At 34.8% G+C, this 14,267-nt stretch overlaps 1 protein-coding gene across 4 annotated transcripts in view; it reads left to right on the top strand.

The window, feature by feature from the left end:
- The window catches only part of LOC5572817 (protein bark beetle), a 74,076-nt gene that overhangs the window by 36,510 nt on the left and 23,299 nt on the right, over window positions 1–14,267 (top strand). The window lies entirely within an intron of this gene.

Below are 14,267 nucleotides of genomic sequence, written 5' to 3'. Positions count from 1 at the left end.
CTTTGTGAGAGTACCTGATCATAATTCATTGCTTACAATGGGTCAATTGATGGCAGTCACAGTCTTTATTTGATACACATTTCAAAAATTATGTACGTACAAAAGTCTAAAAGAGGGATCCCATGATTATTAACAATGTTTTAACTCAATTGTAAAACATATCACTTATTAGGTTTCAAACCTTCGGCAACAAGATACATGTGTCTTGCATATGAATGTCGTCCTTCCTCTATCACAATGTAGCTTCCAATTCGAACCTTGCGATAGGCAAAAATTATCAGCAACCTGCGTGTAAAGACAATCGCGTCTGTCTAACTACGACCATTATTTTCGGAGTGAGTGTGTGTAGCCGTTGATCATTTAATCGTAAATTACCTTGGTCCCAACGGACGCAAACGTTTACCTAAACCAAACGACAGATTGAGGGCAACAACTTGGTTGTTACGCCTTACGCGTCTTTCTTTCTTTTTGTTTGGTATTCATAATGCCGTGGAGAGGTCAGTGGCCTTGATCAGAATGCCGAACCTTAAGGACCTTGTGGCTTTCTCCTGCGTGACTTGTCGTTACTCTCTTTGGTTTGTTCGTTCGTTGAGTCATATGTGTTGACTGTGTCGATAGGTATACGAAAATATGAGAACTGAACTGAAGCACGTGGATAATGGACTTATGTACAACCTTTCCTGCGTGGCATTTATTTTCCCGGATGCACCACCTGTAACATGGGACTCTTTGCATCAGTGCTTTTCGTGCCTTTTTCAAAATCGACACAGCACATGACGCGTAGCGGAGTTTGGGGTCAGTGTTACTCTTATGGTACTACAATTTATTACACTTTTTTTCTATTTGAGTGCAATATAAGTCTAAGTATAATGTATAAAATATTATGAATATTGATAAATTTTTTCACTTATATTAATCAATTTTTGTATAGATAACCAAATATAGTAAGATTTTTATAAAAATAGCTCACGGTGTGTTTCGTAGAACAAGTTTATTACAAAAAAATAGGTAAGTCTGAAACTTATCCACAATAAAGTCTAGGTTTCTTGCGTTAATTTGCTGCTTAAACCAAAATAATCGGTCGGGGGGTCCAGAGTAATTTTTTTTTTGGTTTTGAGAGACTTGCACGTATGTTTGAATTTGCCTATCTTTGTGTATATGTACATTGGGGCGGTTCAAAATTAAAAAATGTTTGAGAATTTAATCTCCCATATGTTCCTTACTATCCTTACTATGAAAATAGTGTTCTGTGAAATTCGCAGCTTTCTAGGTGGTGATTTAAGGTGGCCCAAAGACAATGTAGGTTTAAATGGAAATTACTATGAAGAAATTTTGAGGTATGTTCCAAACACGTTTGTACTGTAATGTAAGTACAAACTTATTATCCCATTGTAAAAGCTCATTCTTCAAACCATAATAAAGAAATTTGCTGAAGAGAGAAATTCAATTCGACAGATAGCAGAAGAGATATTCATGAGTTTGTTTGCTATTATTTAGCTTAACCCCTCTACCGGCAGCTTCATTTTTTCAGCACAAAAATATATTTGAATCGCGATAACTTTTTTGTTTCTCTATATTTTTCCACCATTTTTTCACAACTTCACAAAAAACTCTTCTTTTTTTGGAATCTATGTCGGTATTGACCATTGGTCAACTAGTTTTAAAGATATTTCGATGTTCCTTGGGGGACCGGCACTTCCCATATAAAATTTCAATATGATGTTTAAAGAAGTTTTCAAGATCTCGTTACGGCTAGAGTGGTACCAAAAACATAAAAGCTCATTGCTCAAAAACAGTTACAGCGATTTGTTTAATTTCTTCACAATAGACTTTCATCAAAGTATAGTTTTGAAAAGCGAATAACCGAATATGAGAAAAAATCTGTAGCCAGAGATAATTACGAGAGTTATGGCTATGCGTCGGTCCCCCAAGAAATTTTGGAATAACTCCGAATATAGATGACCAATGCTCAAAACTTATACAGATTCTGAAAATAAGAGAGTTTTTTGAGAAGTTGTGAAATTTTTTTTCAAAAATATTGTGAAACAAAAAAGTTATCGCGATTTGACTATTTTGAAAAAATGAAGCTGCCGGTAGAGGGATTAATATGGGGTTATAGCCCTGTAAACAAGTACAAAAATCCCAAACCCATTTTAACCTCATGATGTTAGTTTCTAATCTTTTCATAAGCACTGTGCCATTAAGAAAATAACATAAAAAATATAAGATTTGAAACTTCTCAAATACCATCCAAATTAGCGTATTATTATTAGTATATTACATGCCTTATAACAAGGTTTATCACATGCGAAGCCCTCTACTAGTTAATTCGAATAACTGAAATTGTGTTGTTTGAAAAGCGGATAAGTCACTTTTGTATCTACGAGCAAAAAGAGAAATCTCGCATAATTTATGATCTCGTCCTAAAAGCCATAGCTTGTTATTACTGAGCAAACGAATGGATTTACACTTTATTTCACAATGCTACGACGAAGAGAAGATCCTCCTCTGTCACCCAGCGGTGACTGTTTTTATTTTGGTCCGTTTATCTGTTTAATAACAACGAGCTACACACTCGGTTATCAATGGTTTTAAGGGTGAATGTACATAGAAGCCAAACCTCGAATTTTCAAAAGCACAAGTCTAGAGAAGCAGACAACCGGTAACTCACTGGTCACTCGCTGGTGGCGACTTATCAATAAAATGTTCAACGCAAAAGGTTGTCAGGTTCTCAAGATACAAATCTACAAACAAGCTCTTGAAAATTCGAGGTTTGATATCGATGCATCTTCACCTATTAAAAATATTTCCTAATAACTTCTTACATCATTATGACCAATTTAAGTACGATTTTCAAGGTTTTTCGTGGACAATAACTAAAATGACGTTTGAGACAGTTTTGCGATTATGCGTATATCATATATCATATATGCTTATTACAGCTTTTTTGTGCAAGAACAACTTTACCTTCCAAGCCAAGGTATTCAAATGGTTTGATCTTGCAGTTTGTCCCGTATCTACGTTCAACGCAATGTGCGTCGGTACAAAAACACATATCCATGAATACTTCACACAAAATAAAAAAAACATGTTCTGGACCCCCCGACCGATTATATTGATTTTGGTCGCAAATGAAAGAGCAAAGTATAATTGTTTTTAGTTCGAAATTTCAGACTTACCTATTTTTTTGTAATAAAGTTACTCCACAAAGACACCGTGAGCTGCTTTAAAAAGCAGGATTTAAGATGAATTATAATTAGAATTTTTATTAGTATCGATGCATCGCAAAATTGGTGGTTTGATAGCTTTGGAAAAACTTAGAAAACAAAATGCATAAAGTGTCACACTTGCCCCAACTTCCGCTGGACGAAATTCTAATGTGTAGCGGGCGGATATATCAACGGCATTCCGGTAAGTGGAACCATTTGTTTGGGTTCGTCCAGCCGAGGTGCACCAATTCCTACAACAATAGTGCTCACCCAAAAAGGTATACCTAGGTGCATAGTAAATTGGCATAATGCTGAAAGCAATTATGCGGCTTCAAGCATGGGTGCACACTCTTGTCGAGTGCGCTTCGTTTGGTGGGCCCGGCTTGAGTGCGAAGACCGATGGCTAATTACGGCTTTTTGCGATCATGCCGATGATGATCATGATCATTACGTTTATTTGAGTCAATTTTCAATGATCGTAACTGGCGTTTAGCTGGTTGCGATGATTGACTTTTTCGATGCTGGATCTGTTTGGTGGCGCTAATGTTCTGTGATTGTGATGCCAGGCTCCGAGTGGACTATAATTGACTCATTTTCGGTATATCTTTGAAAACGTACCAGCAATGGTGTTGATCGAGTTCAATTTGGATTTTGGTTTCGATTTAAGTGGAAAATTGATGTTATATGAGCTAAAGTTTATTAAGAGTTTGAAGAACTGATTATTTTGATATTGCAGCTATGGTAGCAGATCTTTTTTAGAGACTTGTACACTGTTTTAATGAAAGTCTCTTAAAAGTAACTGTATTTGATTAAAGGCCTTTAAAGTCTCTAAGGTCTCTAAAGCTCCTTTTTTTACTCTTATCTTTGCAAAAGAGAGACCTTCAGAGGCTCTCACAAGACTAAACCATATTTTCTTCATGAATTTCTACTCAGATTCCTGGAGCTTCAGGATTTTTTGTAAGCATTTCTACTGAAATAGTTCATAGGCATACTTTACCTACTTTACTGGGCATTCCCCCGGAAATTCTTTTACAGTATCCCCATCAATTCTCCCAGGAATTCGTCCATATTTTTCGTTGCATACCCAAACGAATTTCTCCTCCTTGTTCCAGAAAGTCCAACGATACTACCTCCAGTTATTTCTACACGGATTATTATATTCTTTCCATGAAGACTATCACAAGATTTCCTCCAGAGATTCCTGCCTAAGTTCTTCTACAGATTTCTCCAGTTGTTACTCTAGCTGTATCGTATATTCCAAAGATTCCTACAAAAGCTTCTACTAGCAAACTCTCACAGGTTTAATCCAAATTTTCTGAAGAAATTTGTTTGAAGATTTTTCAAGAAAATCCTACAAGAATTTCTTGAGGAGATCATACGCCGATTTTTAATCATTGAACCGTTTCATATGGAATCTTAAAATAGTTCATCCATGGGTCTAATTAGGAATCCTCGAGGATTTTTTTTCAGAAAATTTGTTGTGAATTCTTTCAGGATTAGCCTCACTGAATTCAGGCCGAAATTCTTCACATACTTTCTCCAGTATTTTCTACTGGGGTTACAACTTCAGTGCTTTATCCATTATTTTCTAATGTAAAATCTCCAAAGATTCTTCTAAATTTCATTCACAAATACAGCAGCAATTATTGCAGAATTTTCTCCGATGTTTCCTACACATTTTTTGTATCCTTCAATGTTTTCAAAGAATTCCTCCAGAAAGCTCCGCAGGATATTATGTGGGTGTTTGTTTGTTGTTTTGGTTTTTAATAATTATCTTGGAAATTAATCTAGAAACTCGTCTAGTATATGATTTGCAAATTCTTTTAGTTGATTCATAACGTTTTTCGTGATATTTTTTAGGAATTCTTTCATGTATATTCCTCCATATTTATCATGAGCGAATTGTCTATTGATTTGCTAATAGATTCTTTGATTACTTCTTCCAAGAATATGTAAAAAGGGCTCTAGCCCCCCTGATCCCTCTCTGTTCCTACGACAATGCGACGAAAAGACCAAACCATATAGTAAACTTCACATTTTTTAAGTATTGCTTAATTCTCTTGAAATTTAGTTGTGGAACATCGATGCACATGAGTTTTACTCTATGTGACATGACACCTATCCAACAAATTAAACCAAGCCCCATTAACCCAGTGACCAGGCAAGCTTCGGATTCGTATCAATTATGCTAAGCGCACACTTCATGACGCAAACACTACCACCAATTTCAGCCTAAAACCCTGTAATTGGATTGGAATGGTCCCGCCTGACCTAATTTGTTTTTCGGAACCGTCATTCATCGCGTGCCTTTCAGTTCTATGTGTTGTCTTTACTTTTCGTGCCCGGTTCGCCCTAATTAAACTGGATTGACCTGTGCTGTACGGTGTTCGTCTACTTCTACGCACCAAAACTTGGTCACGCTTGGATTGATTTGGTAAGTGTGGTGGACACCCTGAGTCGTCTCATCCGCAACACTAGACGACCATTAGATATGCCGAAAATAAAAACAAAGCGGAAAGATAACTGCGCTTACTGGAGCAATGTCTGTTTATCTATTTCGAACCATAGCGGTTAGGTAAAAGAGACGATCTGCCCGAGCATGCAGTGGTAACACTGAATAATAAATGGGATAGATAGGGATGAATGAGAACTTACACCGTTTAACCCTCTAATAATAAAATTATTATTTTCGACCTGAATTTCATGCTTCGCTATCTAAAATCGATCTAAGCCTAAAATGGAAATGATTTATTTTTTGTGAATTTCGGATTATTTTTTGTAGTTGAACATCCCTATCTTTTTTTATTTATGTGGAGTCTCTTCTGGTCATAGATTTTTAACAATACAACAATTTTGGAGTTAATTTAGCAATGCTTTTATTCTATGACAGGTCGATCGTGCAAAAATATATAATAAACATAGTTTTATGTTTTTTTTTATTATTTATGCTTATATTACACACATGTTATATGAGACTCAGGCATTTGTGAATTATAAAATACATACTTGAATTGTTCAAACATTTTTCAATTGTACGAAAATGTTCAAAAGTCATAACACATAAGTTTAAAAAACATTCCAGATATGCGTGTTATAGTCCTAAATAGTTTCGATTTTCGTGCTACGAAAATATACGAAAAATCCGAAAGAGCACCCAGTCTTAAGTGAGGTTGGGTATTGGAGGGTTGACTATCCTAGAATACGTTTTGTATAAATATTATCATATATCATAGACTTTTGTTTCTGATATATTAAGATTTAATTTGTTCAAAATGAATCAAAACTGTTGTTAAATGATTGAAAATCTGCATTTGATCTCATTTTGTTCTCATACCCTTGTCGGGCTAGATACCTTTGTTTCAGCTGCGCCATTGGGCTGGACACGATGACGTTGTGAAGGAAAGAAAGTTACTGAAGTGATGCTATCTTTTAAATTAATGTTATGAATTTTAATTCTCGAAACAAAAAAGAGCTTCTTTGTGCACCCCAATGATTAAGCTTGCTGCTTTTTGCTTTCGAATGCTTACCGTCTTATGTTATGGTAGAGTTGTTCAAAAATTTTAACGAACGTCATACGAAATATTTTTAAATTTACCTTTTGAAGCTCAACACAGAACAATGTATTTTGTATTTTGTACTCAGAACGTTTCACAAAAAACAGCATGCAATTTAATACTACATATTATAAATCACTGTAAGTTGCAGTCAACGCCTTCGTTGAGTGCAATTATTATTTATTAATTCTATTTTAATTGTTGCATAGTTTGTTCCAAGCTGATGGAACTCAGTTATGGAATGATGGGACATGTAGTACTTTGTTATGGTTTTGAATCACCGTTTTCTTATCACGGTGATTGTGAATAAATCCAAAATCCAAAATCCAAAATCCAAAATCCAAAATCCAAAATCCAAAATCCAAAATCCAAAATCCAAAATCCAAAATCCAAAATCCAAAATCCAAAATCCAAAATCCAAAATCCAAAATCCAAAATCCAAAATCCAAAATCCAAAATCCAAAATCCAAAATCCAAAATCCAAAATCCAAAATCCAAAATCCAAAATCCAAAATCCAAAATCCAAAATCCAAAATCCAAAATCCAAAATCCAAAATCCAAAATCCAAAATCCAAAATCCAAAATCCAAAATCCAAAATCCAAAATCCAAAATCCAAAATCCAAAATCCAAAATCCAAAATCCAAAATCCAAAATCCAAAATCCAAAATCCAAAATCCAAAATCCAAAATCCAAAATCCAAAATCCAAAATCCAAAATCCAAAATCCAAAATCCAAAATCCAAAATCCAAAATCCAAAATCCAAAATCCAAAATCCAAAATCCAAAATCCAAAATCCAAAATCCAAAATCCAAAATCCAAAATCCAAAATCCAAAATCCAAAATCCAAAATCCAAAATCCAAAATCCAAAATCCAAAATCCAAAATCCAAAATCCAAAATCCAAAATCCAAAATCCAAATCCAAAATCCAAAATCCAAAATCCAAAATCCAAAATCCAAAATCCAAAATCCAAAATCCAAAATCCAAAATCCAAAATCCAAAATCCAAAATCCAAAATCCAAAATCCAAAATCCAAAATCCAAAATCCAAAATCCAAAATCCAAAATCCAAAATCCAAAATCCAAAATCCAAAATCCAAAATCCAAAATCCAAAATCCAAAATCCAAAATCCAAAATCCAAAATCCAAAATTCAAAATCCAAAATCCAAAATCCAAAATCCAAAATCCAAAATCCAAAATCCAAAATCCAAAATCCAAAATCCAAAATCCAAAATCCAAAATCCAAAATCCAAAATCCAAAATCCAAAATCCAAAATCCAAAATCCAAAATCCAAAATCCAAAATCCAAAATCCAAAATCCAAAATCCAAAATCCAAAATCCAAAATCCAAAATCCAAAATCCAAAATCCATTTGGACTGAAATTCGTAAGGCTTAAAATTCCAAATTCCACGCCAAGCTTAAAATGGCCAAAAATAGCTAAGAATGGCTTAAAACTGCTTAATATGGTCTAAAATGGCTTAAAACGGCTTTAAACGACTTAAAGCGACATAAAATGGCCAAAAATGACTTAAAAATTCCTAAAATGGCCAAACATGGCATAAAACGGCTTTAAACGACTTAAAGCGACATAAAATGGCTAAAAATGACTTAAAACGGCATAAAACTGTTTAAAACTGAGTAAAACCGTTAAATAAGGTTTAAAACGATTAATAAGGCTCAAAACGGCCTTAAACGCCGTGTAACGTTTTAAAATGGTTTAGAGCGGCTAAAAAACGGCTTAAAATGCCCTAAAACGGCTTAAAATACCCTAAAATGGCTAACAACGGCTTCAAATGGCTTAAGATGGCTTGAAATGACTAAAAATGTCTTAAAATGGCTTAACACGCCATAAACCAACCTAAAATGGCTTACAATGATTTAAAATATCAAAAGTTGACTAAGAAGGCTTCGAATGGTTAAAAATAATTTTAAAACGGCTCAAAATGGTTAGGAATGGTGCAAAAATATCGAGAAACAAAAAAGTTATCGCGGTTTGAATATTTTTTAACGGTAAAAGATGAAGCTGTCGGTAGAGGGGTTAATACGGTTTTAAAGGAGATGGCATAAAACGGCTTACAATGGCCCGAAATAGATTAAAATTGCTTTGAACGACTTGAAACGGCTTAAAGTGGCATAATACGGCTTTAACCTGCTTAAGAGGAAAATAACCATAATCGTTTTTCCAATTTTCAAAACCAGGTTCATTACTCAAAATCGAAGTTATGTTCATGAAAATCTATCATTGCACTTACTGTCTGTAATTAAGTGATAGATTTTCATGAGGGTTTCTTTAAATTTGAACGAAAAAACTGGTTTTTAATTTTCGATGATTGCATGATGTTCCATGTAACAAAGTAGGGTAAAGTGGAATATACATAGAAGGCCAAATCTTGTACGAAACCAGTATGAAATAAACCGTGAATTCGAACGTATCTCTCTTGTATTAATTATTTCCCTGCCGGATCGTATCCGCGGGAACACGGCTTGAATGGATGAAAGTTTGCCCTAATACGGCTTGAAACGGCTAAGCCAAAAATTACTAAGCATGGTTTCAAACTGTTCAAAACGCCTTAAAATGGATGAAAACAGCTTTTAGCACATCAAAACGGTTTAAAATGGCTCAATACGGCTTAAAACTGCTTATACGCTAAAAACGACTAGTACTGCTTAAAAAAGCCAAAAAACGGCTAAAAATGACTTGGAACAGCTTAAAGCGACATAAAATTGTCGGTCTAAAATTGATGAAATTATGGCTTAAAATGGCTCAAAACATCATAAAACAGTCGAAAACGGCGAAAAATAACACTAAGAATGGTATAAAACGGCTCATAATGACTTAAAATAGCTAAAAAGGGCTTTAGACAGCTCAAAATGGTTTAAAATGGCTCTAAATGATTTAAAACGGCGCAATACGGCTTAAACAACTAAAAAAGGGTCTATAAAGGCTAAAAACGGCTTTAACGCCAAAAACGGCTGAATCGGCTTAAAATCGCTAAAAGCGACTATCGCTTGAAACGGTTTAAAGCGGCATCAAATTGCAAAAAAATAATGGTCTAAAATGAGTATATAAAATAAACCGAATTTAGTACTATACCATTTAATTCCACTAAACTATAGTGGAATTAAATGTTATAGTACTAAATTCGGTTTTTTCATCTACATAAGTAGGTATTCTACTAAACAACTCGAAGATTTATTATGGTCTAAATGGTTTAAAACAGCTTAAAATAGGCTAAAATGGCTTAAAGCGGCATCAAATGTTTAAAAATGACAATGAATAGAGAGCTGCAATCGATCCATTTTCCAGCAAAAACGGCAGTCTGGTTGTCCAGATTTGTGCTTCTGGAAATTTTAAGTTTGACTTCGATTCATTTTCATCTTAGAATGACTTAAACGGTTTGAAATTGCTTAAGGTGAAGATGAATCGAAGCCAAACTTCAAATTTTCAAGAGCACGGATCTGGAGAACTAAACTTCTATTTGAGCTGAAAACCTAATCGATTGGTAACCACCAGCTAGTGACCAATCGATTAAGTTTTCAGCTTAAACGGATGTTTGGTTCTCTAGATCCGTGCTCTTGAAAATTTGAAGTTTGGCTTCGATTTATCTTCACCTAAAAATTGTTCAAATTACTAAATACCCAGGTAACATTGGTAGCTGAATAATAATAGCTTTTTAGCTAAAACATTGATTATACAGCTTATTTCAGCTGTTAAATGTTACTTGGGTATTACTTAAAATGATTTAAAATGGCTTACTTAAATAGCTAAAAACGACTTGATGTGACTAAAAATTATTTCAAATGGCTTTAAATGACTTATAACGACTTAAAATGGCTAAAACAGCTTTGAATAGATTCATACAGCTTACAACGGCTCAAAACGGCTAAAATTTGATCAACATTGGGCTTAATTAGCCTAAAATGGTTAAAAATAGGTTAAAGTGTCTGAGATATAATTAAAATCTGGACAAACATTTGAAAAGTGCCCAAGAGGTCTTGAGCCTTTTTTTTCTGAAACGTTGCTGTTGAGCCCTTTTGAGCCCGCCCACGCAAACTAACACCGCTATCAGAAAGATTGGTGTTAGCTCTTCCTGATAGTGGTATTGGTGAGTATGATCGAGTTGAATTGGGCTCAACAGCAAAGCAAAGCCAATGTTTACCAATGTCGATGTGCCCTTTTGAAATGTTTGTCCAGAAATGACTTAAATTGACGTAGAACAGCTGAAAAAGGCTTAAAATTGATGTAAACAGCTGAGAATAGATTTAAACGGCTTAACTCGGGTTAAAATGGCAGACAATTGCTTGAAATGGTCTACACTGCTAAAACGGTGTGAATTGTGTGTGATACAATCCACCTCCCACTGACCGGCAGTGCTTTTATGGAAGAAAATTGTATGCATGTATTTAATGATACCCTTCGATATCTTTATATCTGCAGACAATTTTAGCCCAGGAGAACTGCTAAAACGGTGTGAATTGGCATGAAATGGACTAATTACAAATAAAGTGCTTGAAATGGCTCGAAAAGGCGTGAATTGGTTTGAAAAGCCCTAAATTGACTTAAAATGGCTTTAAATAGCCTGAGCGAATTTTTCGATTTAGAAAGTATATATTATCTTAGGAAACCTTTTTTTGTTCATTGGGCAGCATTAATCAGAATTATGTCCACCATCAGTAACCAGAAATCGGACAGATGATGATCATAATAAATCTGATAAGATTATAAGATAGTTATAGATACCTATTATTTTAGTGTACAGGGATGTCAAAGACATTTTCAAAACAGACAAAATCGGAACCGTTCGACGAATCGAACTCATAGGGGAAGACGGGGTAAGAGCGCCCGCCGGGGTAAGACGGACCACCTTCAGTTTGGCATGAAAATGGCGGGTTTCTTAAAATTTCACCAAGAACTTTTCATAAATACAAGATTTTTGACATTCCGAACCATTTAGGATGGTATTTACATTAAATTTTTCATACCAAATATCAAAAACAAAGATTCTGCTCGTCAATATTGAATTTGATCTAAATTTAACAGATGCTCACTTAAGCATTTCGGAAGAGAATTTTTTGAAAAAAACATAACAAATTACCCGTCCATGCATCAACAGAAATATGAAATATGCTTCAGTGAAGTGAAATATGAATTGTAAATATTAAGCTATGAAATGGAGCCATAGTTGTGAAAATTGCGCTGCGGGGTAAAACCGACCACTGTTGATGGGGTAAGACCGCCACCCCTAATTTATACCAAATAAAATGTCAAAACCATTTTATAAGTTGTAAATACGATTTACATTACTATTCAAGTAAAATGAAATGAATTTTGTTATAAAAACAAACCAAATCCGTATATTTTTCCAAAATATGGGTGTCTCAAGGTAAAAATAAGTAAACAGCTAAGTTTTTTAATTAATTAACCCTAAAAATGTTTCAATATCCCCGTTAATCAATGTAGAATTCATAAAACATTATACTTTTCAGAATCTTAGGGAACTGATATATTTTTTCTCAAAACTGTGTTCGAAAATCGTGGTGGTCGCTTTTACCCCGTGGGTGGGCGGTTTTACCCCGTCGCTAAAAATAATCTTGATAAGACATCACTTTTTCAAGCGTAAAGAAATGCATATTTTTTTACAAATACAACACCTGTGAAATTTTTTGATCATGCCTAAGACTTCAAAAAACGACATGTTGCGTCGAAAAAGGATTTATTAATTCTTGATTTTGACATATGAATTACCCCGTCTTACCCCGTCTTCCCCTACACCTAAACAAATTAAAGTGACGCAAATAAAACGTCTGCGATTCCATCGCAAACAGTTTAGTCATCCGCGGTGCGCCTCCAATGTGTGACGCATCAATTTCTCGGAATAGGCCTTTCGAAATTTAAATCTAATCTCCTATTGTTGCGATAGTACCGTTTTTCATGACGTTTTAATAGCATCTAAAGTGCCACGTAATACGTATAGCAGCGTTCCGATGGTGCTCGTGTACTACTCGTCATTTTACGCTAATTGTAATGTTAATAGGGCTACAGGTAGTCATCCACTTGACGCTTTTGAAATCGAACATACATATACTTAGGGGAACTAGGTGTGGAATGCGCCGTCGGGGTAAAACGTGCCACCGCAATATGTCAAAGATAAGAAAATTTTATTCATATTCTATCATATATAAATTTAAAAGCAAAAATATTTTCAGATTTCCTCATAAAAAATAAAATTCAAACCAAATTAATAATTAAATTCAAGGTGAAAAAGAATCGAAGCCTTCAAAAGCACAAATATGGAGAACCAAACACCCGTTTGTGCTGAAAATTCAATCGATTGACCAACTGGTGACCAATCGATTAAGTTTTCAGCTTAAACGGATGTTGGGTTATCCAGATTTGTGCCTTTGAAAATTTGAGGTTTGGCTTCGATTCATCTTCACCTTAACTTTAGAAATAAAAAATATGAGGCAAAGTAGTTGCGCCAATACTATTCGTAGTTTTTGAATAATTAAGTGATGAAAGTTGAGCATGCTATTGGGAAAATCAGTAAGCATTGAAGCGCCCTGTATTTTGGCTAATTTCTCTACTCGAGAAAGATAGGCTCAAAGCTGTAGGCTTTACACGAACTCTGGCAAAATACAGGAGGCTTCAATGTGCTCATATGCTGTCGGTAACGAACACGAACGGTGCCATTAATCTATAACTGATACCGTATAATAGATAGAATAGATGAATTCCCGGTAAATTTTAAATTATGTCCTAAACTGCCCTGAATCGCAAGTCAGTCCCATCTGCATTTTCGTCAAAATTGAGTTGAATTCAGTTTTCAACATCTCTTCCAATGCTCTTTCAGCTGCACTAATGAAATAATATGATTTGTTCGGAAAAATTAGGAAAAAAAACAGCAAGTCAAATTGTCCCATAATGAAAAGTAACCGCATATCAGTCCCACCACAGATTTTCGCACCGTGAAACACAAAAATGCAACTTGTTTTGATCATCTTTATATTTTTCTCGAAAAGGTATCGTAGTAAAAAGCAAGTTGTGAAAGTTTTATTAAGATTGAAACATATTATAATCCTCTGGAATTTTTGAATATTCGTATGGAAAACGAGTTTGAAAACTTCACAGCTCATTTTCTCAATGCCTACTTTTTACAGATGGGACTGACTTGCGATTCACGGCAGTAAAAATATGACAATTCACATCGGTTTTTATTTTCTCAGGGGCGCATATCACCCCATCATCTCTTTCTTAATGTATAGTAGGTGAATAGCCCGGCGAACGCCACTCGCGTGACAAACCGTTCCGCCCATCGTTTTCATTCATAAAATCATCGTATCTATCTAGCTACTATATGCTTGGCTGATTGGCTGGTCGCGAGTGTGTGTGAAAAACATCCGCTTTCGCTGCTCTCGACGAAAGGTTAGGTCAGCCGTTAATTAATTAAGAAGACAGATCGGTAGTTCGCGCTAAGCCAATTTATCGTTGAAAGAAGATCCGAT

This window comes from Aedes aegypti, chromosome 2 (genome assembly GCF_002204515.2).
Source record: "Aedes aegypti strain LVP_AGWG chromosome 2, AaegL5.0 Primary Assembly, whole genome shotgun sequence".
Classification (NCBI taxonomy): Eukaryota; Metazoa; Arthropoda; class Insecta; order Diptera; family Culicidae; genus Aedes; species Aedes aegypti.
This window is presented reverse-complemented; position numbering and strand designations above follow the sequence as displayed.